We start from the raw sequence: 6,512 nt of genomic DNA, 5'->3' as shown, positions 1-6,512 counted from the left end.
ATGATGATGGAGCTCCAAAAGATCCAAGTTGTTATTATTATTTTGCCAAAGACCCCAAAATGGTTTTTAACCTTCTCCAAATCCCATTGGGAAGCATTGTATTTGGCCGCAGTAACACACACATACTCACAGCTAGTGTGATATTTAAGTCTTTCCTTGAATTTCAAAGCTGAAAGTTCATTACCTATATTTATGACAGTTGCCTCTAAGGCATTTCTTAATCTCAATCTTTTCATCAATATCTATTTGATTATGAGTAGCTTTGGGAGTATTCTGAGCCAAATTATTAAGAAAGTTTGCATGTTGAATATTTTGAGATATAGTCACCGAAGCTGTGACTGTTGAAGTAATAAAAGAAACCAAGGCAACAACTCCCGCTATTATGAGCCCAAGAGGGTGTTTAGGTCTTGCTCACTGAACGTGTATTTGTTGTAAGACTTGAAAATCAGCATCAGTGAACCATGGCTCTGAAATATTAGCTGCTAATAAGACAAACGAGGGCTGATGGAGTGTCAGCATCCCTTTTTCTTCTATTAAATTACATTTCCTACATATTACAAGATATCTTTCATCTTTCCATTTAACTTTTACATTTCCAGAAATTAAAACGCAAGGAGATTGAACACAGGCTCATAAACCATAACAAGAACCTTCTTTACAGTTCTTGCCTACAAATTCTGTTAAAGGTTTGTCCATAAAATGTAAGAATTCTGAGGCAGCAATTAGGCGACAAACATCTTTCTGAATGCCACCTTCGCTGAGGTTCAGGATGTTGCTAACAAATCCTCCAGGAGTCATGGCAGTTCTCTTGTGTAACTGCCTTTTGTCAGTTTTAGGAGACCCATCCAAAATAGACCCACTCTTTCTAGACACCTTATGGTGTACTGAAAAGGTACTTATACAATCTATCCACTTAGGAAAGGTGCCAATTTCATGTTCGTGGACATTCTGCTGATATGACTGGTTTGTTATGAAAAAGTCCCATTTTAATAACTGATTTAATATAAAATTTTGAGTCTCCATTAACAATATGAGTATTTGGTCTGGGTCTCCCAACTGCTATCTTTTCCTCAAATGACACTTTTAGACAGCCAGCATGGTTATCATGGGACCAACACAAGGGTAGGTGGGCACTGTAGTCAGAATAATTAAGTCCAGTCACATGATTGGGGGTAATATGAGTGTCAGTGAATCCTCCCATCATATATGAGTCTGAGTAAATACTGGGATGGACTCTCCAGTCCACACAGCTTGGTGTACTAGAGGTGGATCTGAAAAACAGGTCCAGTAGGTTTCTCCCTACTTCCCTTTTACCTAACAGCCCAACAGGGCTATTCCTGCAGCAAGCCTCATCATTGGGGTTTTAGCTCTCCCTTGGAATCCAATCATTTATGTGGCTCATAACGTCAATTTCCGTAGGTCCCTCCACACCTGATGGTGCCTTCAGGTACCCAAAAAGGATGAAAAGCACCTTCTGGAAAAATACAAGCATGACCTCTGCCCCACATAATCACTGGATCTGGTCCTTTCCACTGACCAGTCTGTAAGTTGCTGTGAAAGACATATGGCACTCAGCTGTAGTGTGACCTTTTCTATTGGTTGTGATAGCTTTCTTCCCTGGGGAAATGTGGAACCCTAAGTAAACAACGAGAGAGAGAGAGAGAGAGAGAGAGAGAGAGAGAGAGAGAGAGAGAGAGACCCCTTTTGTGGAGAAACCCTATATCCTCAGTGATCAAGAAAGTTCAGGAGGGTGGCTGTGTCGGACTTGAGGTTTCTAATGAGGGACTTCAGAGGAGGAGGTCATCAACATATTGTAGGAGGGTTGATTCGGGGCATAGAAGGAAAAGATCCTCATGATCTCCAGCGAGGACTTGTCCAAAAATAGGTGGGCTGTCTCGAAACCCCTGGGGCAGGACAGTCCAGGTTAACTGTCGGGAATGCCTAGTTTCTGGATCAGTCCATGTGAAGGCAAATATGTCTTGAGAAGAGACGGATAGTGGAATTGAAAAGAAGGCATCTTTAAGACCAGCAACTGAAAAACAGATGGAGTTTGCAGGAATGGAGGAAAGGATAGTAGAAGGGTTTGGAACCAGGTGATGTATAGGGCTGGTTGAACAATTTATTAATCTTAATTCCTGCACCAAATGGTATGTTCCCTTAGGCTTTTTTACTGCTAAAATTGGGGTGTTGAATGGAGAGTGTGCGGGATGGAGGAACCCTTTCTTAATAAGCTCTGAATGATTGGCTTTAGGCCCTTAAGACTGGCCATTGGCAGTGGGTATTGGGCCTGGTTTGGGAAGTGGTTAGGGTCTTTAAGATGCACTTCCATGGGACAACAATTTGTCGAAGACGGGGTTTCAGTGTCCCACACAATTGGATCTACTCTTTTACAGGGGAGGGGAGAATGTGTGTTCTGGTGGTCCTTGGGGTCTCTACACCAGACACAAAGAGGTAAAGTCTCTTCTTCATCAGGGAGTAAAGCCATGACAAAGATAAGAGTAGGGGGGACAATAAGGGTAAGGTTTTGGAGGCCTTCAAGATGGATGATATATCCCTTCCCAGCCAGGGGACCGGACACTGAGGCATAACCCAAAAATGGTGTGAAAAGGAGAAGGGGAGGAGTTCTGGGTGGGAAGATGATTTGACCCCCTACCCCGACAATCAGAGATTTGGGGGGATAGGTAGTTCCTCAAAACTCTCTCATAACCGAGACTGTGGCCCTGGTGTCTACCAAAAAGTTTATGAGACGCCCATCCACTCAGATGGCCACCCTGGGTTCCTGCTTGGTGATTGAATAGGTCGGGACAGAAGACCCAGGGCCCCGTCATTCCTTGGGTGCTAGGCCCAGCAAGTCCCTGGCGAGGAGCTGACTTCAGCTGCCCTCTCAGAATTGGGACAGTCCTATCCCCAGTGGCCAAGACGTGTGCATCTGGGGCATGGTCTGGGCGCTGCCCTGGGGTTAGGGAAACCGTAGCCCAGCGTCCTTCATTACCACACTTACAGCAGGGCCCAGGGGGTCCTCATTGTGGGGGTTGTTGTGTCCCCCTTTCCATAGGTTGGAAGGAGCCCTGTGACACCTGGGCCAACATCTGGCATTTTTGGGTGTTTTGCTCTTTCATCTCTGTGGTGATAGGCCTTGAAGGCCGTGGCCAGCACCTCTGTCTGAGGAGTGAAGGGACCCTCTCCAATTGTTTTTAGCTTTGCCCATATTTCAGAGTAGCTTTGTGAGAAAAAACAGGTCATAAGAAGTTGCCTCCCATCCGGGGATTCAGGGTCCTAGTTAGTGAACTGAAGAGAGCCTTGTTAGTCCATCTAGGAAGGCCGAGGGGTTTTCCTTCTTCTCCTGGATAGCTTCCTGGAGTTTATCAAAGTTAATAGCCTTTTGTGTCACCACCTTTAGGCCAGCCGTCAGACAGGTAATGAGGAGGTCCCTGCGTCCCAGGTCTTGGGGTCATTATAACCCCAACGGGGTCTTGGTCTGGAACTGCCTGGGCCCCTAGGGGATGGTGGGCGTCAGTCTGATGAACCTGGTGTGCATAGGCCCTAGCCTGGCCCAGACCCTTCTCCTTTCCTCAGGGAGGAGAGTATTGGACAGAATCATTGAGATCATGAAAGATGAGGCCGTGGGCTTGGGCTAATATTGAAACTCTTTAATGTAAGAGACACTTTGCAGTGTAAGATCAGAAATTTTTTTTCTAATTGAGAAAAGTCAAGCTTACAAAAAGGAACATAAACCCTTAAAAATCCCATCTGGCCTGGTGACCTCTTGAAGTGGGGCCACAACCTGGGACGTGTGAGTCGGGTGATGAGATGTGGTGACTTGTGGGTTAGGTGCTGCATTAGTGCATGAACGGTTGGCGGGTGGACTAAACTGAGGTGGAGGGACCCGGGGGGAAGGAACAGAAGTGGGAGGAGTGTCAGGAGGAGAAGGAGGAGGAGGAGGAGGAGAAGGAGGAGGAGGAGGAGGAGTGTCTGCAGAAGAAGAAGCTGCAGATGTAGAGGATGGGGAAGTGGGAGGGTGTGAAAGTGGGGAGAGCAGGCCTGAGGGCGGAGGGGAGTGGTATGGAGGGGTTCATCAGCCGGGTGGAGAGTGGAGGTGGAGAGCAGAGAAGAGGAAGAAGGGGAAAGTTGTGGAGGCAGAGAGTGGAGGAGAAGAGGAGGAAGGGGGCTGGAGAGCAAGGAGTAGATGCTGAGGCTTGCATTGGGTGCAGAGATTTGGGTGAGATCCTAGCAAGGAAAAAGCCTCCATGTAGGGAATCTACTTCCACTTCTTTGATTGCTCACGGTAATTAAAAAGGTCCTGGAGTAAATTGGGATCCAGAGACCCACTCGTGGGCCAACGTTTTGGATGTCCAGGGGGTGGGCAGGCCTGTGCAGGGTACAGATTTTATGAGCCTTTTCAGTTTAATATCAGGGGCCAGGCTCAGGGTTTTCAAATTATCTATGAGGCCCCGCAAGGGATGAGGAATTTCCCATGCTGGAAGGGTGAGATGGGGGAGAGAGAGAGAGAGAGAGAGAGAGAGAGAGAGAGAGAGAGAGAGAGAGAGAGAGAACGCCTGTGCTGGAAAGAACTTCCTGGAAGCTCCCAAGTGGATGGAGGGTCTTGTGGGTGTCCCCAAAATGGCCGACCTCCATGGGGAAATAGAGGGCACTGCCTGGTCGTCACCAGGGAGTGAGATCTGTGAGACCTAAATACAGCCGAGGCTGCCTGCAACCTGATGTCAGGAGAGTTTTTCAAGTGAAATGAAAGAATCAGAAGGAGAGTGTTTGAAGGATTTCTGGGAGGAACTCGGGAGACGGGCTGCAGCAACTGTGCTAACCCATCCACAGGAGCCACCAGCGAGCAGAGATGGAGGTGTTGAAAGGGAGAATTCATCTTACTTCCCAGGTGGTGGATTCCCAGGGGTGTCCTAGCAGAGCACCCAACCGTGACCCTAATGGGACTGAGTGGGGTGCATTTCCCTCCTAAGTCACCCAGAGGGATTGCCAGACTCTCAAGGGCCAATTCCCTGGTTCTGGTGAGTTGGGGTTCAGGTGCTCATGGCAGGGGGGCACTCACCAATCCGCAGGTTCATGGTGGATGTCAGGCAGGCGATCAGAGGAGTGGACTGCAACAGGAATGGTTGGGCTGCGAATTTGGGAATGGGGTTCCACCTTTAGCAATGGGGATCCACTTCCTGGGTTTCGGCACTAATGTAGGAACTGCAGAAAAGCTCCATAAACTCAAGAAGCCAAACAACCATTTACCTGCCTGAGATTTTGACCTTAGTGGCCAGATGCAGAAGGGGAAGGGTGAGGGGGAGGGAGGAGAGAGATAAGGGGCGGGGGAGAGGGAGAGGGGGAGGGAGGGAGGGAGGGAGACAAAGAGAAAGAGAGCAAGTATGAACAGGGTGTAGATATTTATGGGCAAAATGGGGGTGAGGGGGAGCGGGGGGGGAGTGGGCTGTTACTTCTTTATTGGCTGAGAGTTCGCACTACTTCGGGGATCGGCAGTGGCCATTCAAAGTTCCCACTTTTCCTAGGGATTGGAGGTGATGGTTCTCGCGCCATTCAAAGTTCCGACCATTCAGTACATCACAGACCTAAGCTCCTGGAACAGAAGCGCTGGGGGCGCCATCTTTACCAACACCTGTGAGAATGGCGTCCCTGGGGTTGGGGCTGCAGTGCCTGATTCAAAGCCATCTTGTCATTGGGTCGGCCGACGTCTGCACAAAGGCGAACAAATTCTGAGAGGGTCCCCTTTTCCCTATGAGGCAGGAGGATGTCCTGGCAGGCCTTACCTGCGTTCTCCAATGCTAGCTGCTTACCAACCAACTCACAGGCACCTGAGTCCCCGATGGACCTGTGAGCTGCTTGGTACAAGCGCGCTTCAAAGTTGGAGAATGGTTCTTCTGAGCCCTGATTTATCTTAGTCAAACCAGATTAGACTGATCCTGGGAAGAAACTGGCTGCCAGGCCTTGTTTGCCCATGAATTAATCTGATCATAAACCTCCAAATCATAGTTGGACTGCCTCTCTAAATCTGCAAATTCACCCGTTCCCATCAACATCTCCAAAGGGGTCTCACAATTCTGTCTCCTGTTTCTCTCAAACTGCTTGGTACAAAATCTGTGCAGTTAGACCGCTAGAGAAGGCAGTCACCGCCATTCAGACAAACCCTGGCCATGGACACCCAGTCATTGGGCAGAAGGGGTTTTTGGAAAACCGAGTTGAGCAAGCTTTGTATAAATGGGAATTAGGGCCATACCACAAGCATTCTTTAATTGTTTTAAAAGGAATGATAGTGTGTACACAGACACACTGGTTTTGCTCATTAACCTGTTCAAAAACTGGAAGAAGCTGAAAACCTGTAAGGTCACCATGGGGCTGACCAGGGTGTACAGGGTGGAGGCCAACACCCCTGTCCAGGAGGCGCATGACCCTGTGGAGCTGAGGTAGACCCCCAGGCAGGTTCCACAGAACAGGGAGACAACTGAGAGGTGAGAACTGCAGGTGGAAAAGGCCTTGCACTT

Source organism: Callospermophilus lateralis, chromosome 1 (genome assembly GCF_048772815.1).
Source record: "Callospermophilus lateralis isolate mCalLat2 chromosome 1, mCalLat2.hap1, whole genome shotgun sequence".
Classification (NCBI taxonomy): domain Eukaryota; kingdom Metazoa; phylum Chordata; class Mammalia; order Rodentia; family Sciuridae; genus Callospermophilus; species Callospermophilus lateralis.
Note: the sequence above shows the minus strand (reverse complement) of the source record.